General features: G+C 42.5%; 1 pseudogene; it reads left to right on the forward strand.

Moving 5' to 3' along the window:
- The first annotated feature begins 10025 nt into the window (after positions 1-10025).
- On the forward strand, positions 10026-10438 carry LOC138831622 (nucleoside diphosphate kinase, mitochondrial-like; annotated as a pseudogene).
- Positions 10439-12736: the final 2298 nt, after the last annotated feature.

Here is a 12736-nt window from a genome sequence, read left to right on the forward strand (position 1 = left end):
GGGTTGTTGATAATAGGAAGATGGGTGGTAGTTCTTGAACTTTCTGTTCTTGTTCAAGGCCTATGGCGAGTCAGCTATGCAGACCTTTGAGCTGGAGATGTCAGTGGCCAGGTATCCCACCCACAGCAACAACATTCTCACCAGTTGACACTCTTGGTAAGTACTTGGCATGGGTTGTTTAGCCAATTTCTGTTGCCAGCTCCCCATTTTCCCATTTTATGTTTCCAGCCTTCCTTTCATCCTCTCAAACATGTTCATGTTTGAGGTTGGCTATAAGCCCATGTTTGTTATTTGTAGTTAGAGTTGTAAGTATTCATAGGAAGCTCTACTTCAGAACCCACACATCTAACCTTCCTCTCCTGCTCCTTGACCCTCCCTACCTCCCCAAGCCAGGAAATCTCAAGGCAGTTGGGCTGTGGGAGAATGACATGGTTCTCTCAGAACTTGAGAAGGTACAAATCTCAAATTTCCCTGAGAAAATTTGAGTTTTCCTGTATTTCTCCCTCAGCATTGTTTGCTTTGTTTTTCATTGAAGGCCAAGAATGTAATGTATTGTTTTCCTCTGCTTCACTTTCATGTGGGTTAAGAGGCCTTAAAGGTAGCAGATCATACAAAGCATAAACAAGGAAGTGTGTGTGTGTGTGTGTGTGTGTGTGTTGTGTGTGTGTGTGTGTGTGACAGAGAGAGAGAGAGAGAGAGAAAGAGAGAGAGAGAGAGAGAGAGGAGAGAGACCGAGAGACAGAGAGACAGAGACAGAGTGACTGAGAGACAAAGAGATGGAAGACAAGGATACAGATAGATGACAGAAAGACAGAGACACAGGTAGAGAATTAATATCAATATCTCAAAATAACCTTACTGTAATAACACCTAATCCCCACTAAAACTCTATCAGGAAGACAATATTAACCTGATTTTACTGTAGTGAAACTGAAGCTCAGAGATATTAAACACATAGCAAAGATCACAAAGGTGGTAGATGGGATCTTTAGGGACCAAGCCCTGTATTGTGGGATTCAGGAATCTGTGTATTTCCAGTATAGCACATTTCCATGGAGCCTAGGTTGGGGCCTTTTCACTCCAGTAATACTGCCCAGAGAGAGTGCTGGCATGTCCTTTTCCCCCTCCTGTTAATGTCTGAGTCACCAGCTGTAGGTGTAACATCTGTGGACATGCCCAACACTGATGTCATTAGAATGGCCAACATATGGCTTCCAGAGTGGAGTGGAGGGAACTGGTCCACAGGACAGAATGCCATTGTGTGCCCAGTATCCATATTCCACCCTCTACATACATATCTTGCAAGGTCCAAGCACCAATGACAAGAACTATGTAATGATCCGTGGCCAAGGCTATTCTGTACCCTGCAATGTAGCTCCCATCAGCAATTGGTGACACATACACACAACACACACAGATAACCAAAAAAGCAGCCATGGGTAGTTTAATTACCCCCCTGGCAACATTTTCACCTGCAAGAACAAAAATACCACCGGTGTGTTTGAGTCACTGACACAGAGAAAGCAGAGAGCATCCCTGTGAATGCTCTGGGGTACCCTGAGATTCCACCCATCTGGAGCATGAGCCCTGTGTTCACAGATGCCTGTGGTTTGCCTAATTACATTTTCACAAACCCTGGGACACCCTCCCGTGCTTCTGTGGCACCATGCACGCAGCCTAATGAGGTTTCTGAGCCCTGTATTATGAAATTGTCACAGGTTATTTGTCAGAATGCAGCTGCCTTCTGACTATTCCAGACTTTAAAATTGGGGGGGGGGTTAGCTGCATTATAATAATAATTCTTTGTAATTACAAAAATATGACATGACTTCAATTACATACAACACCTATTTGCAGGGTATTTGTTTCAAATGAGCGTGAGTGTCCTAGGTGTTAGAGGTAGTGGTTCTTTTGAGCATCCTTGAAGAAGTGAAGTGATGGCCATTCTCATCATCATCCTGAAATTTGAGAAAGATACAATGCTTTTCTAATGAAAGCAAAGATCTGGAAATTGATCAATACTCAGTTCCTTTCCTGATAGCTATTTTAATTACTGGGCCTACTTGTTTGTGCTTTTCAAAAATTATTTTATTCTTCTTGGTGTTGATGGCTCATGTCTGTAATACTAGGTACTCAGGATGCTGAGATCTGAAGATCATGGTTCAAAGCCAGCCTGGGCAGAAAAGCCTGTGAGATTCTTATTTCCATTTATCCAGCAAAAGACTGGAAGAGGAGTTTTGGCTTAAGTGAAAAAGCTCAGAGACAGCGCCTAGGCCTGAGCTCAAATTCCACTATAGGCACATACACACAAAAAGTTATTTCATTTAAAGCTCACTCCTTGTGTTGTTTCTTTCTACTGTGCATTTAATGTAGGTCTACTGTATTTTGTTTCTAAGAGTCAAATGACCATTGATCCCATGAATGGATTGCTCTTGCTTTACCTGTTTTTCTTTCTTTTTTTTTTTTTTAACCTAGGTTTTTTCCTCCTATCTTGCTTTTCTTTCTGGCTCCTTGCTTTGTCATCCTGTTGTTGTTAACTATGAATTTTCTACACCAGCTGGGGTATGGACACAGTATCCTCAGTCCCTGTTCATGTCCCATAACACCCCTATTGCTAAGTAAGCCCCTGGTCACCTGCAGCTGCTTCGGAGCAGGTGGGCTCAGCCTTTTTGAGTGTTATGAGTTCTCATCCACAGCAAGTCGGGCCTGAAAAGCAACTTCCACCATGTTTTGTCCTAAAGCTAAATTCCTTGAGGGCTACTGAACACTCATTGTTAAGAACACTCATTCTTTGGGTAGGAGCATCTAATTGCCCTTTCCATGGAAATCTTTTAAATATACAACATTTCCCAATTCTGCCCTAGAGAAAACTAGAGAATAATGAAATTAGATTATTATATATGGACACTGCACAGAATTTGGAAAATGTAGACAAACAAACACATATGCAGTGTCAACTATAATGACACAGGCACAGATAACCCCAGGGTTAAATCTCTATATAAATGTCTATACATACTTTATGAAAAGAGATTATGTCATATTACTATCTCATTAAATGGTTTTATAAATTAATAATACATTGTTCTCTCATGACATGAAACATTATGTCAGATGACTGCTAAATTTTATAGCACATGACTGTATTACAACTCCATTAACAAATCTAACATTGCCTCTTTAGGGTGATGACTTTTTTCAATGACGAATTATGGACAATATAAAAATCTTTCCAGCTGGGCACCAGTGGCTCATGCCTGTAATACTAGCTATTCAGGAGGCTGATCTGAGGGTCACAATTCAAAGCCAGTAAAGCCTGTGAGACTCTTATCTCCAATTAACTACAACGAAAATTGAGCTGTGGCTCAAAGTGGTAGTGTGCCAATCTTGAGCACAAAAGCTTGGGACAGTGCCCAGGCCCTGAGTTTGAGCCTCAGGACTGTCACCTTCTTTCTCCCCTCTCTCTCTCTCTCTCTTTCTCTCTCTCTCTCTCTGTCACACACACACACACACACACACACACACACACACACACACACACACACACTGCATATTTTTAGGTTTCCCCACCCCCAGGATTAATTTCTGGAATTGGAATTGTTGTGTCAAAAAGTAAGTTTTAAAGGAAAGGCTCTACTTAACTTGATTCTAGTAGTTCTGCTTCCCAATATGCCTTTATCCACTTTCAGTGACCATAATTAAATACCACAGACTGGGTAGTTTATAGAGAATAAAGGTTTATTCTGGAGGTTGGAAAGTTCAAGATAGAAAGGCAACATTCTTGCTAGTGGGTATGCTGCAGAGTGCCAGAACAGGGCATCACATAACAAGAAGTTTGCATCTAAGAGATAACCAAATTGGTTTGATAGCAGACTTTCTCTCCAGGTAAGCCATTAGCCCACTAATCTATTAATACATTGATCCACTAAAGGATTAACCTATTCTAAAAGTCAGGTTTTTTTTCTAGTCCTATCTCTTAACATTTCACTATAGAGATTAAAATTCAATTGGTGGGAACCACGCCAAAGTCGAAACATATGGCTGGACTTTCCTACACAGGTACATGTTTGTCATGTCTAATATGCAGACTGCCTTGAGCAGAATTACATATGGTGTCTTTAGAAACAGAGTCTGGGATTTTGGATGGCCTCATCCCCATCTTTGGAGCCTTAGCAAAGGTTTGCATAGTTAATCCTCTCCATGGGCATTGTTCAAGACAGAACGTTTAAGGACCACCACCCAGCTTTATGTGAGCAATAATCCTGTATGTTCACCCTGCACCTGCTAAGACCACAGACAAAATGGCTGTCATGAGGAAGAGTTTTATACTTAATGCTCCCTATGCTGGGCAGGACCACTTGGAGAAGGATAAGGTGGTTGAGGGGCAGAAGAGGAGCTAGAAATTGGTGCCTCAGGTTTGTAATCCTAGCTACTCAGGAAGCTAAGATCTAGAGATCTTGATTTGAAACCAACCCCCAGCAGACAAATCTGAGAGATTCTTATCTCCAACTAATCAGCAGAAAGCTGCAAATGGAGATAGAGCTCAAGCAGTAAGAGTGTTAGCCTTTAGTGAAAGAGCCAAGTTTGAGCACAAAGCCCTGAGTTCAAGGCCAAGTACTGATAAGTAAGAACAAAAGGAAAGAAGGAAGGAAGGAAGGAAGGAAGAAAGGAAGGAAGGAAGGAAGGAAGGAGGGAAGGAAGAAGGAAGGAGGGAAGGAAGGAGGGAAGGAAGGAGGGAAGGAAGGGAGGGAAAGAAGGAAACCTTGTGCAGAGTAGAGTACTAGGATTGAGACAAAATTAATGGAAAGATATTTATTAATGAATTTAAAGGTTATTATTTATTTATTTATTTGTTATTACTATTATTTATTCAGGAATGTTTATTTATGAGTTAGCCATGGACTTAAATTATCCCTACATCTATAACACTTTATTAGCATGGAATCATAATAGTAGAGTACTTATTTCTGGAAAAAGAAGAGGGAAGGATTTTTAGCCAGAACTCTCTTCTTTTCTTTGGTAGGAAAAAAAAATCTAAATTTGGACCAAAAATAAATAGGACTATGAGCTTTTGACAGCTCTCCTTGTGATTGGATTACTAACTATTATTATTTCTATTCAGAGTTTATATTGCTTCTGATAGAGCTGTCATTACAGAAAACAAAACCACAACAAAAACCCTTTGAAGCCCTCTGCTGAAAATTCTCTAAATAGGTAAGCATCTTTGTATTTCAATTCTTTTCTCAGAGTTAGGCTAATTTTACTTTTGAAAATCACTAATCTTTAAATCTGCCATTTGTTTAATATTTAGTCAGTGCAAAGTATTGTTAAATCTTTTATTTCACTTACCCATAAAAAAAAAAAAACTGTTGTTTTTCTCTACTGTTGAGGCAATACTAGAGATATTGCTCCCCTGAAAAGAAGGGACTCCTTTCCTTCACAGGTAGTCCTGGATTCTACCACTCTGTTTCTGGGCTACATTTATTCTGTATCACCTGAACCCCTTCCCACTTGCTAAATGAGCCCGTGAAGTAAAGATGGAAGATCCCTGGGTCCTAAGCTTGTGACCTCAGTGTCCTTGCTAAAGAGGACAGCCCTAGGCCTGGGAGGGACATCAGATTAGGAGAGAACAGCTGAACTCTCAAACCTGCTCTGTTAGGCTAACAGGTGCCCAGGCCTTGCCAGCCACTGCAGCCTGTGGCATCTAGATAGAGCTCTTTGTATCTGTCACTTGCTCACTGAGTGCCAGGCTGTCCTGGCATTTCCCTGACATTCACCACTTAGGCGGTGTTCCTTTCCAATACTCAAGACATCTATTGCTTGTTCTGTTCCAGCCTTGCAGGCCAGTGCTTGGGCTGCAGCCATCTCCCTGGTTTCTTTGCCTCCTGCTGCATGTAAATCAGGGTATTCAAGAAGCAGCAGCAGAGACCCAGTTTAAGCATTCCTGGAGCTGAGCTTGGTGTAGCAATGTCCATGTCAGAGATCAATTTGCCACTTTGTTCCCCAGTGGCAAACTCTGCAACAGTGGCCCCCAGAAAGTGTTTCTTTCTCCCTGTCCCTGCCAGAATTACAGTGGATGCTGGGGATCTCTTCTAGGCCTGCCGCAGCACACTGGGGCTACTCTGTCCCTCCTTCGTCCCTCCCTCCATCCTTCTGATGGTGGAAGAAAGTTAGATTCCGATTTCAGCTACACTACACTGTCTCTAAGGACTTTTCTGAAATGTTAAATGCTGAATTCTTGCCAGTATGATGCCATTTCCTTTTGCTTCAGCCCAGACCCAAAATACTAAAGCTCCTACAAAGACACTTACACTGGGCCTTTAAAATGAGAGAAATAAAATGAAGCATTAGGAGAGAAAGTTAGGTCTTTGCAAAGTCACTTTGAACTCATGTTTAGAATGGGTGGAAGGAGTATTACCAAAGTTTCCAACTATCCAGAATTTCTGAAATGAGATGGTGAGGGCTTTTTGCAGGATTCTATTTCAGCCTTTCTATAAAATGAGCATACTCACCAAGTACTGGTGGCACAACTTTGTAATCCTCGCAATTCAAGAAGCTGAGATCTGAGGACTGTAGTTCCAAACCAGCCTAAGCAGGAAAGTCTGTGAGACTCTTACCTCCTTCTAACAGCAAAAAGCCAGAAGTGGAACTGTGGCTCCAGTGGTAGAATGCTAGCCTTGAGCAAAAATAGGCAAGCGAGAACATGAAGCCCTGAGTTCAAGATACGTACACAAAACTGCACACACGCATGACCAGGAAGACAAAGAGAGAAAGCAAGATGAAAAGGGACTAGAATGTTAGTGGGCTATATGGGAGGGCGATGCTATAGAACTTTGCTCTTTTCTGGCTTGGGAGAAAGAGCCTATAGAAACTGAGTTGCAGAAGAAGCTTTGTTAGGAACTGGTTTGTTTGTCAACTTTGTAACACAGCTTAACTTTTGTTTGTGTGAGAACATGGAAAACAAACTCTGGGAACCTTGGCCTTACAGGTGCTTTTCTTTTTGTTTTGTTTGATTTTACTTTCATTTGTGGTGGCTGTTTAGTTTTCACATTGTTATTGTTTGTTTTGTTTTAAAATCAGGTCTCATTATGTAGCCCAGGCTGGCCTTCAACTCACAGTTCTCCAGTCTTACTCTCAGCTTCCTGAGTACTGCAATTACAAGTGTGCATCACCACACCCAGCCTTCTGTTTGTGGCATTTTTCTCTGTTTTGTTTGTTTGTTTAAGGGATAAGGTGCTCTTCAGCTTTTGTTACTATCTTTACCTTCTCAGTATTGGTGGGAGACATTATGTATTATTTACCACCCAACTAGGCAGGCCCATAAATCCTTCCAGGCCTGAAATCATCACTATTTTATACTTTGGATTCTGAGAAAGTACTGAACTACTGGGGAAGTGTATGTCTGTGTATCCAGGGAGTAGAACAAGGACTTGTATTCTGGACAAAGGCTTTGAACATAAAGCAAAATACTTCTTTTCTAGAATGACATGAGTGGGATGATCTCCATATCATTAACAAATGCCAAGATTTTCTTTGTCCATAGATGGTACGAACAATAAATACACTGATGTCTTTTCAGTACTTGTTTCAAGTTTTTCACGTTCAATATGTGATCAGTATAGAATTAGATAACATTGGGTGACACGTTTCATTAGATAAAAAGGAAGTGGCTGAGAGAATGTGATTTTTCTCTAGGAAGTTTAGCAGGGGCACAGTCTTTCACATGGTCAGACCCAAAGCACCGTTCACTCTGGTCAGGATTTAATAGGGCACGAGTGCACGACCTGGGCTCACACAGGGAATGCAGCAACCACCAACCTTAACCACGCTCATCTGGCTACTCTCACCCAACCAGGCCCCTCACCACACAGAATGTCAGCTTTCTGGGCAGCCCAGCAAAGCTCCTCCATCAAGTAGTGGGATTGGGGCATGGATGTGATTGATGTGGAATTTACAACAAGGGTTAAGAGTTTCAGAATGTTCAGTAATGGAAACATTAGCCAATTTCATATATGGGCTTCTTCTTATCACCCTTCATCTCCGATTCATGGGTCCTGTCTCAGTCTAAATTTGGAATGGTGTAAAGACAAAAGACAGAGAAAATGTCTAATAACTGGATTGTATTTTGACAAGTTAATTCTGCATATCCAGGGTGCCTATCTGGCTGCTACCTGCCCTCATTTCACAATATACTCTGAAGAAAGGACTTGGAAGAAAGAAATACTTGTCTCTCAAAGCTGTTTTCTATATGGGCGAAGTAGTCATATCCAGTGCTTGTAGGACCTGGGAGGATTAAGAAATGAAGAACTTTTTTTTTTTTTATCCACTCAAGACAGAATGTGATTCTGAACAATTTCAAAGCTACATTTTCCTGGGTTTAAATGGAATTGAACCAACATGTGTTTCACCTTTGATTCATTACAGATAGGTAAGGGAACTTCTTATCACTTCTCATGGAAAACACCAGGACTGATCAAAAGAAGGAAAGGGCTACGTGGGAGAGTGAGGAGAGTGTTGGGTCATAGATCACATACATCATATGTCCAGTGCCTATGGGTACAAGGTATACCTCCATCCATCTTCCCACATACAATCTATAAGCAGACAGCCATGCCTGAGGCTAGGTGATAGGGGTTAGTTATGTGGGTCTCTGTGCCTTAATTTCTCATCTATACAATGAGGGACATGATTATACCTATATTCACAGTTTTCAGAAAAGATTACTTATCATCATTAATCAGGAGAAAATTGTGGCTCAGAGACTAAGTAATTTACCAACTATTCAGGCTGTAGGCCGAAGAGCTCAGATTCCAGACTTTCTGCACCCAAGACCAGAGCTCTGAGCTACCACCTGCCCTGATCGCTGAGAGCCAAGACACCTTTCCCGATTTCTTCTTTGAAGCCCCACATAACAACTCTTTAGAGAAGGAATTTGATCGGAAAACATGGAGAGACAGTCCAAGGATTTTCTTTTTAGAGATCAGGGGTTAGGCAGTTTGAGATTGGGCTGTTTTCATTCCAAATCTGTCCTGGCCTGAAGGGTGCTCAAAGGCTGAAATAACAGTTCTCAGCTACTTCCTTCCTTCTGCGTCTGCAGTAACGCCCATTTGCCTGCAGTTTCCCAAGTCATTCAGGACCTTTTCCCCCTCTGTGATTTGTTCACACTAATTTAACTATATGAAATGCCCTTTACTTTGGCTACCTCCTACTACTCATCCCTCAGAACCCCATTCAGACCTTACTTCTTTCATAAACTGGCCTCGACTCCCACTATGTCAGGGACATCTGTGACTCATCTAGTGCTATAATAAACTCATGTGTTTGTGTCACCCATTAGCTCCAAGGCCACTATTCACTCCAGAGACAAGGATTTGTCTTTAAATCTTTTGCATTTGGCATGGGGTTTCATACAGTGCAGATTCTCATCTAAAAGGTCCTGGATTACTGTTCCCTACATATCAAAATGTCTCCCTAAAAAAACTGAAATGTCTCCCTAAAAAAAAAAAAACTAAAAAGAACTGAGTAATTTGTACCATTCATTTAAATCCCAAATGACCTTAAGTGAAGTTGGGTGAAACACATTTACCTTGTAGCCTCGACTAGTGTACCTCTTACTCCTGGAAGGGAAAGATCAGAGTCAATAAGTTTCAGAGGAAAGCTCAGGAGATACTGCTGGGGGCTGGTGTGTGTGTGTGTGTGTGTGTGTGTGTGTGTGTGTGTGTGTGTGTGTGTGTGTGTGTGTGTGTGTGTGTGTGTGTGTGTGTGTGTGTGTGTGTGTGTGTGTGTGTGTGTGTGTGTGTGTATACACATTTATATTGATGATGAATACTCACATATTTAGATGAACTGCTACCATTGTATATGGATGTTCTGTTTGTCTCAGTTTTCTAATGGCTGCTTCCTTTCCCCTCTGTTTCTGATTTTTTTTAATATTGTCTGAAAATAGACCCCGTAGGGGGTGCAGCCTGCAGTGCAGGCCTCCATCCAGATGAGTGCACCAGTGCCCAGGAGGGTTCTCCGGGGTACAGCAGAGGCTGGTGGGGGCTGTGATACAGTGCTTTGAGAGGTGTGGCTTCAAGGCGGTTGGGATGAAGATGCTACAGGCCCCAGAGAGCATCCTTGCTGAGCACTACCAGGACCTACAGAGGAAGCCCTTCTACCTAGCCCTCATAAACTACATGAGCTGTTGGCCCATGGTGGCTATGGTCTGGGAAGGATACAATGTGGTCCAGGCCTCAAGAGCCATGATAGGATACAATGACTCAACCGAGGCTGCCCCTGGGACCATCTGAGGAGACTTCAGTGTCTACATCAGCAGAAACATCATCCATGCCAGCGATTCTGAGGAAGGGGCCCAAAGATCCAGTTGGAGTTACAAAGAAGTGAGCTGGTGAACTGGACAGATAGGAGCTCCCACGACAGCAGCTACCCAGCCTGAGGGTTCATACTGCCCTGTCTGCTCCAGTGTTCACCAGGACAAACTACCTCTGCTAATCAGAACTCAAGCCCCACACCCTTCCTGTCTCTCCCAAACCACTTCCTTCAGTCCCACCTTAGCCCAGAGTAGTTTGAACCTCAACTTCATATGCCTTTCTGTATCCTAAACCAGCACAAGACTGGACCATATCCTCCTATATCAAAGTGCCAGATATCTTTTGGGGCATCTTAAAGGTGAACTCTGACCCTGGGGAAGAGATTAAAATTAATTGCTTTAAAAAATACTGTCTGATAATATTCTCCCTGCTTCTCACTTTATTTTTCCCCTCTCCATTATTTTGGCGATTATACATCCTGATTTCTGTTCAGTTTTATCAGTTCTGAAAGAAGTTTCACTTGTCAATCTTTCATGTATGGCTTCCCTGCCCCCCTCCATTTTCTGCACTAGCTCCTTTGGGAACTGCACTACTTTCCATCAATTCTTGTTGACTTCCACACAAAGTGCCCTAAATGGTAACCACTAGTTAGCTCTGCCCATAGAAAATAGGCTTACTCTCTCTAGTTTGTTGCTCCCTTCACACACTCACACACTAACACACACACACACACACACACACACACACACACACACACACACACACTATTATGGGTGTAGATTAATTGCATGGAGTGAAGTTGCTCAGATTCTAGCACTGTAGCCTGGCACTGAGGGAACATAGGCCACCTCTGAGTTTAGTAATACTGCTGCTGTGTGAGATTACTTAGGTGCCATTCCACTGCTTCACTCAGTCATAGGACATCCTGAGTCCTCTGGCCTCATTCTGTTACTGCCACCCTGATCTATGCAGCAGGCTTATGCATGGAAGTTTATACTTTTATGTGTGTGTGCTGGCCTTGGGGCTTGAACTCGGTGCCTAGACACTGTCCTTTAGGGTTTTTTGTTTTTTTGCTCAAGGATGGGGCTTTATCTGCATTTTTGGTGGTTAACTGAAGAGTTTCATAGATTTTCCTTCCCAGGCTGGCTTCAAACCTCAGATCCTTTATATTTCAGCCTTCTGAGTAGTTAGGATTACAAGAATGAACATCTGGTGCCCAGCTTAAGGAAGTTTATCTTGATGGCTCCTGCCTCATTGGAATGGGACAAATTACTTGTCATTTCAATCTCAAATGACCTTAAGTGAAATTATGGGAAACACATTTACATTGTAGCAAGAACCCCCTTTTCTCTTCAGGGTGGGAATCACTCCAACCAGATATTTTAGGGGATAAAAAACATGTGCCCTTAGCCTCTACCCAGGAAGCACCAGCTCTATGGTCACCATGAAGATCATGCTCCTCGTTTCCCTGCACCCAGGGCCAGAAACCCACCTGCTGCTCCTTTCGCTGCCTGTTGTGCAACCTCCTCAGGCCACCCACTTACCAGATATGAGGGGAGTTGAGCCCTGTCAGCCCCACATGAGGTGAAGATAGACTCATCCATCCAGTCCAATGAGTCCAGACCCAGGCATCAGTGCCTTTCTTCATCCACATGCCTGTATGCCCCCTGTACCAGGCTCTGGGTAGAACCAGGTACAGTACAGACCCTGGGGTCTTCTTGGTTCCTGGCCAGCCCCTGTGAACTCTTTCTTGGAGCCACTGTTAGCTTTCCTGCAAATGTGACTTGACCTGGAATTTAGTTTACTCTTTAAAAGTTCAAGCTATAGCCTGGCACCAATGGTTTATGTCTGTAATCTGTTACTCAGGAGGCTGAAATCTGAGAATCATGGTTTAAAGCCAGCCTGAGAAAGAATGTCTGTGAGACTCTTATCTCTCACCATCAAAGCAAGCCAGAAGTGGAGATATAATTCAAGTGGTAGTATGGTAGCCTTTCACACACAAAAAAAATTGAGGACAGTTGGTCAGGACCTGAGTTAAAAAACTGCAGGACCATGCACATTAGTTAATTAATTCATTAATTAAAAATAGGTCAGGCTGTGTGCCTTGTACCAGTAGCTAACACCTACTTAGGAGGCTGAGATCTGAAGTTTGCAGTTTGAAGCCAGAAAAGTTTGAGACTCTCCTTTCTAATTAATTACCACAAAGCTAGAAGTGCATCTGTGGCTCAAGTGATAGATCACCAGCCTTGAGAAAAAAAACAAAAAGCTAAAACCACAGTTCCTGAGTTCAAGTCCCCCAGCATCAGCATCAATGAAAATTGGGAAGGGATGTGAAGGGTAAACAAAGGAGGAGGCTACAATGCTTGATAAGAAATGTACTCATTATCTTGCCCATGTAATTGTAACCCCTCTGTATAGTATGT

The sequence above is a fragment of the Dipodomys merriami genome, unplaced genomic scaffold (genome assembly GCF_024711535.1).
Source record: "Dipodomys merriami isolate MVZ:Mamm:240054 unplaced genomic scaffold, mDipMer1.0.p SCAF_2, whole genome shotgun sequence".
Classification (NCBI taxonomy): domain Eukaryota; kingdom Metazoa; phylum Chordata; class Mammalia; order Rodentia; family Heteromyidae; genus Dipodomys; species Dipodomys merriami.